At 45.0% G+C, this 14,020-nt stretch overlaps 1 protein-coding gene and 1 long non-coding RNA gene across 2 annotated transcripts in view; one reads left to right on the top strand and one right to left on the bottom strand.

The window, feature by feature from the left end:
* The window catches only part of LOC134225009 (protein ROP), a 69,722-nt gene that overhangs the window by 37,107 nt on the left and 18,595 nt on the right, over positions 1-14,020 (bottom strand). The gene's annotated exons all lie outside the window — the stretch shown is intronic.
* On the top strand, positions 472-5,360 carry LOC134225011 (uncharacterized). The gene is made up of 2 exons (XR_009983132.1): positions 472-959; positions 4,282-5,360. It is a non-coding gene; the product is annotated as an uncharacterized LOC134225011 (long non-coding RNA).

Genomic DNA, 14,020 nt, shown 5'->3' with positions numbered 1-14,020 from the left:
TCATAGACAGGCAGCTCATATTTTTTAGATATATCTGCCGGTCACGTAACATTTGCATATTGGTAGCTTCAATGTGGTTTTGAAAGGGTTCATATACAAAATGCCGCTTTGTAAAATGAATTAACTTATTTTATACCGTACAAAGTTCTATCAGGGTGTCGACTCAAATTAGAGAATAAAATTCCCTGACTCTCCCTGACTTTCCAGACCATTCTTCGAAAAATTCCAGGTATGAAATTTCAATTCCTAGAAGAATATGAAAATCTCTGCATGTGTGAATCCTTGAAATTCATATGAGTTCCTGAGCTTCTGGAAGCCTAATCAATTCTAGAAACAGAACTTTAAGGATTTGTAGAATATTGTAGGTATTGCTGGTCGTTCACAAAGGTTCAAGCAAATGCGCAGAGCTCCTGAAAGATTTTCATAATTTGCATCTTTTTAAATTAAGCTCCAATTAATGCGTTAGGAAAACAGTAGGGTTATTAATAGTAGTGAACAGGTAGCTTGGCGCGAACCGTGGCGCATCACGCCACGTAAGGCACCGATAGGAGATAGGAATAATATTTCACTGCATCAGCAGTATAATTCTATAAAACGGTAGAGCACACGAGGCTCTACCTCTTTCTTGTAATAACAGCGAGTGTGGTAATAAATGTGTAGTTAATTAAATTTGCTTTTTAAAAAGTGAACTCAAACGAAAAATCCCGTAACTGGTGTCAGAAGTGGGATTCTGACAGTGAGTGTAATATAAAGTGACAAAAGTGATAGTGCTTCGTTGGTCACGTTTAGCAAAAGCTAAAGACCTCTACCCTTTTGACATCGCAGCGACATCGGCTTGGAGGAAGCCGCATCACGCTTAGCAGCCGTCAGGGAACCGGATCGTCAGGCGCCGCAACGACACCCCGAAGACGACAACTGTTTGTCCGCTCACTGCAACGACGGATGAAATTACATCTACTGTAAGTAGTCTTCTATCTGTTTCATTATACGTATTATACGTACCAAAAACCACATCATGCCGGAGACACGAGCTAGCGAGATTGAGCAGCTGCGGCAAGAAATTGCCGAGCTTCAAAGTTTAGTTAGGGGAGCGGGGAGTGCTTACCACATCCCCGATCCGATAAAACAATTGCCTGAATATTCAGGTAACAGAAAGGAGCTAAATTCTTGGCTCCAAGAAGTAGACGAACTCTACGACGAGTTCAAAGTGAAGGGGGAGAGAGGTGCACCCGACACCTTCAATTCTCACTATTTTCGGGCAATTAGAAACAAACTTAAGGGTGACGCACGAGCCATAGTGTGCACCCACGGAAACCCAAACACAATTGGGGATCTAAAAAACATACTGAGGGACCATTTTGGGGACCAAAGAGATTTGGCAACAAACTTAAACAGCCTATTTCATGTTAGAAAAGGGGATCGCTCCCTCAAAATTCTACAGTGACATTAAAGAGCTAAACACTAAAATAAGAGCGAATCTGATGACGCATCATTTAACGTCATCACAACTGTTGGAAATAATGACCATAACTAAATTTTTAGATGGAATAAGCGAGCCTCTCGCTTCCATAATTCGAAATTCAAAACCAAAATCTTTAGAGGACGCTTATCAAGCCGTAGTCATTAATCAAAATGCAGAGGTGCGAAAGCCTGCATTCAAACCAAAACTGCATACGTCCCCGTCACCCAATACTACTAGCAATCCAAGCAGATTTTCAAAGAACACAAAACCAAACATTCCCTATCGTAAACCGTTTAGACCCAGGAAGAAACAAATAATACAGAGGAAACTGAGCCGTATGAAGGAGAGGAAGAAGAAAAGAAGAAGAAGAGCATGAATTTGTAGACGAAATTAATTTGGAAGCTGATGAACTAAATTTTCACGCGGTACGCCTAATGAAGAAGAAAACTTGAATTTTATTCCTTACTTTAGGTTTCCCACAAGCAAAGGCTATTTGAATTTCCTTGTTGACACTGGGGCCAACAAGTCGTACATAAATCCAGAACACGTAAAGCGCGCTTCTAAGCTTAGGCAACCTTCGATTATTAGTAATAAAAATGGGAAATTTGCGATCGACAAGGTAGTACACGCTAATTTCTTTCAGGAAGCATTTGATAAAAAACTTCCTTATCATTTATTCAAATTTCATAAATTCTTCGATGGCCTAATCGGCTACGAGAACATTGCAAAGATGAAAGCTAAAATCGACTCTAGCAATCATCAATTAGTAATTGGAAACTCGAATTTCTCACTTTCAAAATATTATCCATGTTCAATAAACTTTCATGAGCAGTCGGAGAATATGTTTGAGATATGCACCACTGCTGATGGTGCATTCCTCATAGAAGAAGAGTTAAACATAACAAAAGGCATCAGGTTACAACCCGGACTATATGAAGCCAAATGTAACCGTGCCGTTGTACATTTGGCCAGCGACAAACAGATCAGGGTAAATGATATACAACCGCTCGAGAACGAACGTTTCTTTCTAAATCAGAATGAAACGCGAGTTAAATTAAACTTCCTTCTGATCATTTGAATAAAGAAGAGAAGCGAGAACTGGTGAAAGCACTTAAGCCCTATAGGGATGTGTTCTTCAATGAAGAACAGAAGCTGACTTTCACACATGAAATTAAGCATAATATTGAAACAAATGATGAAAAGCCGATTCATCAAAAGACGTACAAATACCCTATCATTTGAGAACGGAAGTATCCGAACAGATACAGAAAATGCTCGATTCGGGTATAATTAGAGAGTCATCGTCTCCTTGGACTTCACCCATATGGGTCGTTCCAAAAAGATGGACAACTCTGGAAAGAAAAATATCGAATAGTGGTGGACTACAGGAAATTGAACGAAAAGACCCCTGCAGACCGATACCCTATTCCAGAGATCAGTGAAATTCTTGATCGCCTTGGAAAAGCGCAATACTTCACTGTCTTAGACTTAGCCAGCAGGTTTCATCAAATAGAGATAAACCCGAAAGATGTGCCGAAGACTGCTTTCAACGTAGACCATGGAAAATTTGAATTCGTAAGAATGCCGTTTGGTCTAAAGAATGCTCCGGCAACGTTTCAAAGATTAATGGACTCAGTCCTTCGAAAACATTTAGGCAATAGATGTTTCGTCTACATGGACGATATCATCATATTTTCGTCATCCTTGAAAGAACATATTAAGGATCTTTCAATGGTTTTGCAAACTTTACGGGAAGCTAATTTAAAAGTACAATGTGACAAATCGGAATTCCTCCGAAAAGAAGTTGAGTTCTTAGGACACGTTGTAACTACGGAGGTGTAAAACCCAATCCTCAGAAGATAGAAGCAGTTTTAAATTGGCCCACACCTAAAACCCCAAAGGAGTTGAAATCCTTTCTAGGAACCGTTAGCTATTATCGACGGTTCATCCCGGGCTTTGCTAATATTGCTAAACCCCTCACAAGTCAATTGAGAGGAAAAATAAAATAATAAACTACGAAACACCTGACTTCATAAATGCCTTCTCGAAGTTAAAGGAGATTATGGCATCAGATCTGATGTTATCATATCCTGATTTCGAAAAACCATTTATTTTGACCACAGATGCCTCCAACATCGCAATTGGAGCAGTGTTGTCACAGTTGGTAGATGGAAATGAAAGACCGATAGCATACCTCTCCCGTACGCTGTCGAAGGCGGAAGAGAATTATTCCGCTACAGCGAAAGAACTTCTAGCAATCTACTTTTCAGCAAAAAGATTTCGACCATATCTTTACGGAAATCCTTTCACAATTTACACGGATCATGAGCCTTTAACTAAAGAGCTCAAATTAACAGATGCTACCGGACGCGTTACTCGCCAAAGGTTATATTTAGAGCAATTCGACTTCAAGATTGCTTATAAGAAAGGTAAACAAAATGTAGTAGCGGATGGGTTATCGAGAATCCCACCCGTCGAACTAAATTTACAAGAGCTTTTAACGAATGCTTCCCTAATAACGAAATTTATGGACCGGAAATAGTAAACAAATTTAACAATCAGTTAATTATTAGAGTAACAAACGAAACCGGAAGAGTCCGCACATAATGTGCAAAATCTTCCCAGGACAGATCCGTCACGTTTTCATAGACCCAATTACAACAAAGATCAACTGAAGGAAATCTTAACGAAATACATTGATCCTACGAAAAGCAATTGCATATTTGGTCCATTAGAGGTTATTCGTATTTGCGATGAAATTATTAAAATTGAATTCAGTAAGAACCTTAAAATTCAATACTCTAACATACTTTTACCAGATCTCATTTCAGGTACCGACCAGATGGAATTCATACGGAAATGCCACAACTTCAATCATAGAAATTACAAGTTAACATACGAGGAAATCAGGAAATCTGCCTTTTTCCCGGAATGTTAGGCAAAATCAAAACATTTATCAAAAATTGTGAGGACTGCAAGTTCGCTAAATACGAACGCAAACCATTTAAAATTCCAATTTCCAGGAGAATCTACGAAAACCCTTTTGAAAACGTGTTTATTGATGTCTATGTTAAAGATCATTACAAATTCCTTACTCTCGTAGACTCGTTCTCGAAATTTGCCCAAATTTTCCAAATTTCAAACGAAACAACTGAAGAGCTAACAAGCACTCTAGTCGAATATTTCAAAATCTTTGGAATACCTAAAATGATTACTTGCGATCAAGCACCGGGATTTAGAAATCCTCGATTTAGAGAGTTCTTGGAGAAACATGGTATTGCATTGCACTTTGCCAGCAATAGCAATAGCAATGGTATTGTGGAAAGATTCCACAGTACTTTGCTCGAGATGTATTTGGCGAATAAACGGAAAGTTGAAGACCTTACATTATACGAAGGCTTAGCCCTGACCACTTCATTGTACAATGACTCGATCCACAGTAGCACCAAACTTAAGCCTCGAGATATTATTTTCAGCACATGCGCTTCATTGAAGCAATCCGAGATAAATACCTCGAAGCTTAGAAACATCCAAACTGCAAAGGACAACATCAAATACTTAGCACAAAAACACAACAATAAGTTACCCCTTATCGACTTTGAGAAATACAAAACATTGACTAGTCCAATTTTGGTAAAAGGAAAAGCGAAGCCGAGCCCTTATGGCCACCGATATAGGGAAATAGAAATCATGGATCAAACCGACAAAACCGTAACAGACTCTCAAAACATTAAGACACACAAGAAGAACGTTAAACATACATAATTATTATTCTTACAGACTATGTCTTCTGGCCACGACGATCGACGCGGACATCCACATACACGACATAGAGAAAAATCCAGTTATCATCATCCCCATAGGCCCAGCAAGAATCAGTAATAGCTATTTGAGAATAGGACACCACATAAATCTAACTGTAATAGAAGATACCATTCAGAATATAGACGCAATGATCCAAACTAGAATTTCCAATCAACACATACTTAGTCCAATCCTAAAATCAAGTCAAGAAAACTTCATTCCATATTCGTAAAGCTAAGACCTACAAGACAAAAGCGCTGGGAAAGTTTAGGAAAGGCTTGGAAATACGTATCCGGGAGTCCGGATGCGGAGGACCTAAGAATGATAAATAGTACAATAAATTCTCTCATAGATCAAAATAATAGGCAGATCATAATTAACAGTGCATTGAACATTAGGTTGAGTAACATTACAGGAGCAATAAATTCTCTAGTTAGCTTTCAATCTAACCTCCACGACGTAACAGTAGAAGGGTTTGACTCAATAAATTTGATATTCAATATAGATGAATTAATAGACCAGCTAGGGACAATTGAGGAAGCAATAACATTAGCTAGATTCAACATACCAAGTAGCAGAATACTTTCCACGGACGAGACAACAGTAGCCCAGGAGTTCCTCACTAATCGCGGCCTCGGTACTAGTCTATTCAACGATATATTGGACATTTCTGGAGCCTACGTCCTATTTGGCAAGAATGAAATCATCTATACGCTGAAAGTTCCACGTGTCAAAGATATAGAGTATCAATTGAGCTACATAGAACCAGTAATTTCCCATGGACATCGTATACACCTTACGGCAAAGTACTACTTGAAGGGACCTAACTCCTTTTTGATGAACAATCCCTGCACAAAACACAGAAATCAATACGTCTGCAAAAACACACAGTTACAACCGTTGGAAAAATGCATCCAACAGTTAATCAATGGTGATCCAGCACATTGTCCTATGGAGAAGGTATATGGACAAAACTATATAAAAAGAGTGGACGACGCAAACATTATAGTTAATGCCGAACATGTTATCCTCAACTCGAATTGTTCGGGACATGAACGGAAACTACAAGGATCATATCTGATTCAGTTTTCAGGCTGTACCATCAAGCTAAATGGCGAGGAATACTCTAACAGCAATACTGACTTACCTGCAAGATTGTATCTCCCAACAACCGGAATAATGGTAACTCCCTCCAAAATTATAAATAAAATGCCTTTACAGTACTTACAGGAATTCAACCTGGAACACCGGAGTCATATTGAACATTTAAACATGACTGCAGATAATCTACATTGGAAATTGCATCTGGTTGGATGGCTCTCGTTTGGTACATTATCAACCGTAATATTGATACTTTTAGCAGCATTAGTTACATGGACCGTTTTATCATCCCTATGGGGTAAATCGAAATCAACTTGGGAACCAGGACAAACTAACAAAGAAACGATCAACTTGGAGAGACTTACTGAACCAGGAACACTAGGACCGACAAAGGTAAACAGCGGACATCATTTCATCCAGCAGCCGAGATTCATCCCACAGAATTCGAGGATCAAGGAAGCCGAGGACGACTTCCATCTAGAGGGGGAATCGTTAGGAAAACAGTAGGGTTATTAATAGTAGTGAACAGGTAGCTTGGCGCGAACCGTGGCGCATCACGCCACGTAAGGCACCGATAGGAGATAGGAATAATATTTCACTGCATCAGCAGTATAATTCTATAAAACGGTAGAGCACACGAGGCTCTACCTCTTTCTTGTAATAACAGCGAGTGTGGTAATAAATGTGTAGTTAATTAAATTTGCTTTTTAAAAAGTGAACTCAAACGAAAAATCCCGTAACTATGTTTTAAGTTTTCTACTGCCTTTATCCACCATTGGAAATTCTCACGGACTCCCTGGAGTCGCAATAGACCTCCAAGACTACTGACGGACTTCTTCATATCGTTGAAGTTTTTTTAGCCTTCTGGAAATTTGTGTGAAATCTTGTATCTTTTGACACGACTTTTGAAATCTTTTCAAACAATCGTGGGAGCTCCTAGAAATCCTTGTAATGGCGTTAAAAAATCCTACGGATTAGGTCTTTTCGTGAACATCGTAATCCCACAAAAACATTCTAACCACTGCAATACTCTAAATAATTTGGTCTGAATACACTCAGTTCTCGGGCAGCAGGGACTATGTCCGAGGATGTGGTGTTGTTTGACAGTGGCAGTATTAAACTTCTATAAATAGCTGCATGTATCCGCAAGTAGAATCCGCCAAAGCCGCTTAAAGCGCACAAGCACAAGTCCTGGTGTCAGGTGGGACACTAAACAGACCTGACACGACGGCCCTCCGACGAGACAGGAGGTTTGCGCAGGCCCAATAAGCCGCCTGGAAAACCAATAATTTTACGAGCAGACTCGATATAATCGGCAAAGACCTAAGCGACGAATAAAGTATCACGATTGAAAGCTTGGAACATGGAACTGCTAGGTTTCGCAGGTTCCGACATGATGATCTACGATGAATTACATCCCCGCAACTTCGACGTCGTGGCGCTGCAGGAGATTTGCTGGACAGGACAGAAAGTGTGGAAGATGACTTGCGGACCATCCGTAGACTGCGTGGTTGGCGACGTGTAGCCATGGACCGAACCGAATGGAGAAGACTCTTATATACCGCACAGGCCACTTCGGCCTTTGTTCACGATACTCGTGTGCGGACTCGAAGGACTTGCTTAACTAATTTAATTAGCCCCGAAAAGTGAACTGCGAATCAAAGCACTCCACCAAATGCACTCGTCTCGTCAGGGACTTTGACGATTTTTACCACTGCACCGTATCACTCGTGCGCGCAAAGATAAAGTTGGCAGTTTAGCTCAACACTTAGGAAATTTTGTGTCATCTAGGGACCAAAGAAACGACCGACCGTACTTGTTTGTTCTTCAACGTATTATTTGCTACTGATTTATGTACAATATTTACAGATTTGCTGTTCCTTCTTCTCAGCCAGCTGTTGGTTGACCATCGGCTATCGTGTATGCGAGATAGGTACTCTCTTACTCTCTATTGCTGAAACGCTTGGGGTTCGTGTCATTTGGAACTGGTTGGCTTAGGATCAGATAATTGAATTCAATTGATGACTATTTCAAAACCTAACATTCCGGCCACCTTGAAACAGGAATGTTTCAACTTAATAACTACTATGTACAAATGGGGGTCATTATTCAGCTGTCGTTGCAATTCATCGTAGACGCTGGGCGTTGCTGATGCAGTCTACTGATTGGCACGAGAGTTCGGGATCGTGCCTCAGGATGATGGATGATGTTGTAGAGCGGACGTCGTAGATTACCGGGAACAAAGAAAAAGACCAGGTAGATCTTACGGGGTAATGGTAAACTATTGGACCTGCAATTACCTTTGCAGAAACGCAGGTGAGCATCGAGCAAGTTCTCCCACAATGGGTTGCTCTACCTGGTTTCTGTTACGTTGTTCTCGGTGTCGGAAGCAGTGCAATGCGAGCTACGGCGCGCACCACCTCGTTGGCGTTCGCTGTCTTGAGGGTCACCACACGAACGATGCCATCCTTTCCGGGGTGTAGCTTGACAATTCTTCCCAGCGGCCAGTTTGCTGGCGGAACGATGTCCTCCTTGATGATGACGATGGCGCCAACCTCGATGGTGACGGGCGGATTGCAACCTTTGGTTGCACGGGACTGTAGTTGTTGCAAATACTCGGGGTACCAGCGGGACCAGATCTGCTGCAGATGCTTCTGGGTGCGATCCCAGTGGTCCAAACGGTTGTCGGCGGTCTCCTTCCAGTTGGATTCCGGAACAGCTTGGAGGTTGCTTCCGACAAGGAAGTGTCCTGGGGTCAAAACGTCAAGGTCGGTTGGGTCCTCCGGTATTGGTGTCAGGGGCCGAGAATTCAGACACATCTCGACTTGTGCCAACAAGGTCAGTAGATCCTCGTAGGCAAGATTGACGTTGCCGACTACCTTCAGCAAGTGATTCTTCGCCGATTTGACTGCGGCCTCCCAGAGGCCTCCGAAGTGTGGTGCTCGCGGTGGAATAAACTTCCAGGTGATTTCGTTTCCGGAACACCAGTCAAAGATTTGGTTTCGATCGGCGGCTTCAGTCTTCAACATGCGATAGACTCGGTTGAGTGCATGCGAAGCTCCTTTGAAGGTAGTGGCGTTGTCCGAATGGAGTTCGACGATCCTTCCTCTGCGGGCGACTAAACGACGGAGTGCAGCTAGGAACGCTGGAGTCGATAAATCGCTCACTAGCTCGATGTGGACCGCCTTGGTTGAGAAACAAACGAATATGGCCACGTAGACTTTCGTGGGGCCACGGGTTCGTACTGCTGACTTCACGTAAAATGGTCCACAATAGTCGACACCGCAAACGGAGAACGGACGCGTCGGCGACACTCGCGATACCGGCAGATCGGCTGTGCTCTGCTGGACTAGAGTGGGCTTGGATCGGAAACAAGTGTGGCATTGGTGAAAGACGGACTTGACAAGATTTCTGCCGCCAAGGATCCAGAACTTCTGACGGAGAGTGGCTAGCAGGAGTTGTGGCCCTGCGTGCAGTAGGCTAATGTGAAAACTGCTAGCCAGCAGAGCAGACAGCGGATGTTTGGCGGACAGAACGATCGGGTGCTTGTTTGCGACGGATAGTGCGGCGTTACGTAGGCGACCACCGACGCGAAGAGTACCGTCTTCATCCACGAACGGTTTCAGCCACTTCAGCGATGATGACTTGGCGACACGTTCGCCATTCGAAAGATCCGACAACTCCTCAGCAAATGTTTCCTTCTGCGCTAAACGGCAGAGTAGGTATTCAGCGTGCTGGAACTCGGAAGTGGTGAGTGGTACGATGGACGTTGAAATGGATCGGATACTAATGGCCAACGGAGGAAGAGATGATCCGGAACTGCGCAACTCTATGCGCTTCTTCAATCGCTGGATATAGCGGCCGCAGAATGCAACCACACGACGTAACTTGTTGTAGCGAGAGTAACGAGAAAACAGATCTCCACAGAAATCTGCTTGTGCGGCGGTCATTGCCACAATCGGTGCCTTGCGCCCTTCTTCGGACGCTGCGGGGGAGTTCTCCTGGTCGATGACGGTCTTGGGCCAGTATTCAGGTAACAGTGCAAGCCAGGAAGGGCCATGCCACCAACGGGAACAGTTGATAATGTCCGTTGGATTGAGGCCGCGCGAAATATCGTCGGCAGGATTTTCGGAACCAGCTATGTGCCTCCAGTGGTTGATACTTGTGGTGGCCTGGATCTTCGACACGCGGTTAGCAACAAATGTTTTCCAGCGGGTTGGAACTGCACGCAGCCATTGAAGTACGGTGCTGGAATCGGACCAGAAATAGGCGGTGGTGGTGGTCTTCAGCGAGGCATCCACCTTCTTGAAGAGCTGAGTTGCCAGATGTGCTGCACAGAGCTCTAGTCTTACGATGGAGTGGTGCGTGGATAGCGGCGTCCATGTCAACAGCTGGACTCGTATACCTTCCGCCGATTCCGTGCGGACGAAGCAGCAAGCTCCATATGCAACTGAGGATGCATCGGAAAAGAAATGGAGCTGGATAGTAGCACCGACTGACGAAAACACGAAGCGAGGAACTTGGACTGTAGCTAGAATGTGAAGCGTGGTATGGAACTGCTTCCACTCGTGTTGCAGCTGATCCGGCAATGGAGAATCCCACTCGCAGAGAACACCGTCATGCTTCAATGCCCATAAGCGCTGCATGAAGAGCTTTGCCTTTGTGATGACCGGACCCAATAGGCCCAGTGGGTCAAAAATCTTGGCGATATACGACATTACCTTCCGCTTGGTAAGGATGGCCGCCGGGAGAGGTACTTCTACCTTGAATCGAAGGTTGTCGGCCTTTGGATCCCACAATAGGCCGAGCGTGGAGATTATCTGCTCATCCTGCAGATCGTGGAGAGGTTGGATGGCCAGATCTTCTGGCGGAACATCACGGAGGACTTCTGGAGCGTTCGACGCCCACTTCTTCAGCAGAAATCCAGCGGAACCCAGCATGGCAGTGACTTGAAGGCGAAGTGTTTTGGCGGATTCCACGTCAGATGCGCCGGACAACAGATCATCGACGTAAAAATCTTCCACCACTGGGTCGACAGCAGCAGGATAGAACTTCGCCTGGTCGATGGCAATCTGCTGGAGTGTCTTCGTTGCAAGGTACGGTGCGCTAGCCGTACCGTATGTCACGGTCTGTAGTTCGAACGTAGCGATCGGATCGGATGGACATCTGCGATAGCGGATACGAAGGAGACGGCGATCGTCGGGATGATGCAATACCTGCCTGTACATCTTCTCGACGTCTGCTACTATGGCAATGCGTTTTGTCCGGAATCTCGTGTAGATGGAGTAGAGGTCTTGCTGGACGACTGGTCCAACAAGAAGCGTGTCGTTCAAAGAATAGCCAGACGAGGTCTTGCATGACGCGTCGAAAACTACCCTGGCCTTCATGGTCGTGCTGAGTTCCTTGAAAACAACTTGGTGGGGAATAAAGGAGTGTTCAATTCGATCATCTACAAGCTCTGGTATCTCTTGCATGTGACCAAGTTGTAGATACTCCTCCATGAATCGGTGGTATGAGTCCTTGGTAGCAGGATCTCTATCTAATCGCCGTTCCAAGCTCAGGAAGCGACGATCGGCAATCGACCTTGATTCCCCGAGAACCTTTTCGGAATCTTCAGTTCTCGGAAGACGCACAATGTACCGCCCTGCGGAATTGCGCATCGTAGTAGCAGCATAGTGTTCTTCGCATATGCTTTCTTCGGTAGATCGAACTGGAGCCGATGGAATTGTTTCCATGTCCCAGAACTTGCGTAGAGCGGCTTCCAGTCGATCGTCAGCAGTGGAGAGGTAGCAGAACCGTGGAATGCAGGTAGCCGAGCGAGATGCGGGACCAGTGACCGCCCAACCAAAGAGAGTTTCGACTACCCACGGAAAACCTTCACCTAGAGAAATCTTCCGTCCCGTGTGGAGTTCCCAGTACGTTTCGCTACCGATGACGAGGTCTACGTTTCCGGGAACATTGAAATGTGGATCTGCTAGCTCGACGCTTGGAATTTTCCACGCTGAAATATCGATCGGCGTAGTTGGTAGCTCCGACGATGGCTGCTTCAGTACCAAAAACTGCAATTTCATCGAGATCGTTCGATCTCCCGACTCGATGGTTGCTGTAATGGCACTACTAATCTTCTGTGTGGAGGATCCGATGCCTGCGACGGATACGTCCACTGTAGACCGGCGGCTGAAGAGGATCTTCGCCAACGGTTTCGAAATGAAATTCGACATCGATGCCGAATCGAGGAGAGCACGAGCCTTGTACGAGATGCCGTGGTCGTCAACGATGTTGAGAACAACCGTTTCAAGCAGCGTCATGGTGCATGCAGTTTGGACTGCCATGCTAACTTGGCGGGAAGTGGATGGAAGCGGTTGCTGAACGGAGGAAACTGTAGAAACAGCGGACTTCGACGACACGGCTGGCTCTGTTGTGCTTACTTGCATTGCTGGCGTAGCTGATACCTTCGCTGGAGCGAAATCATGTAGAAGCGAGTGGTGCTTCTCATGACATGTACGGCAGTTGTATTTGGAATTGCACTTCTTGGATTGATGACCAACGCTGAGGCAGTTCCAACACAGGCGCTTTTGGGAAGCCAACTCTCGGCGTTGACTGACGTTCTTCCCAAGAAACACCGGACATATTCGGATGGAATGACTGTCCGAACAGGAAAGCGGACAGGAGTAGCTGGGAGTGGATGAGGCTGATGCATTGACCGACACTTTCTGCTTGAAGCTTTTCTGCTGGAAGCCGGCCACCTTCGACGAGGCTGGTTGATAACTGTCTGGCCCGACGGAATTTAGTATCCGCACCCGCTGGTAGAGAAAATCGACCAGTTCATCATACTTCACATCGTCTTGGTGTCTGGTCTTTTCCTCCCTTGCACGTAGTGTGGCGTGATCCAGCTTGTACGAGAGCAGGTAGATGAGTGGCAAGTCCCAATATTCCACCGGTTCGCCCAGTTTGGCTAGGGCGCGAACATGACGTTGATAATCGTCGACCAAACCGTGGATGCGTGTTGCACACTCCTGCTTCACTGCGGGCAGCTCGTACAGCGCCTTGAAGAGTTGCTTCTTAAGGTATTTCCGGTTGTCGTACCTCTTCAGCAGAGCGTCCCAAGTTGTAGCGTAGCTATCGGCGGCGATATCGACCGATTCGAAGGGTTTCTTGGCGCTACCCTCGAGAGATTGGAGAAGGTATTGGAGCTTGGCGACTGTGGGAATATCGCCGTTCACGTGGATCATCGAAGTAAACGTGTCCCGGAATGAAATCCAACGTGAAAAGTCCCCATTGAACTTCGGTAGGTCGATTTTTTGGCAGACGGAGGTGGAAGTTTGCTTGATGTTGCTGTGGAGCGTGTATCGAATCGTTCAATGCCGACTGGTTAGGATCCCCGGCGCGCTTCGAGAGAAGGAAACCCTTTGCCTTGCAGTACCGTTGCTCGAATTCAACGCGTTCGTCGATGTGCTCATCCAGAGCCTCTGGTGCATCCAACTTCTCGATCACACTCTGACACTCCGCGAAGGTTTCGTTCATCTTGTCCAGTGAATCAATCCGCACACACAACTGGAAACTGTCGCGATCATGATCGTAATCACGGATGAACCGCTCAAGCGCATCAAAAACTTTAAACAGGCACTTGCGCTGAGCTAAGCTACCAGCCAG

The sequence above is a fragment of the Armigeres subalbatus genome, chromosome 3 (genome assembly GCF_024139115.2).
Source record: "Armigeres subalbatus isolate Guangzhou_Male chromosome 3, GZ_Asu_2, whole genome shotgun sequence".
Classification (NCBI taxonomy): domain Eukaryota; kingdom Metazoa; phylum Arthropoda; class Insecta; order Diptera; family Culicidae; genus Armigeres; species Armigeres subalbatus.
Note: the sequence above shows the minus strand (reverse complement) of the source record. Positions and strands in the feature narration are given on the sequence as shown.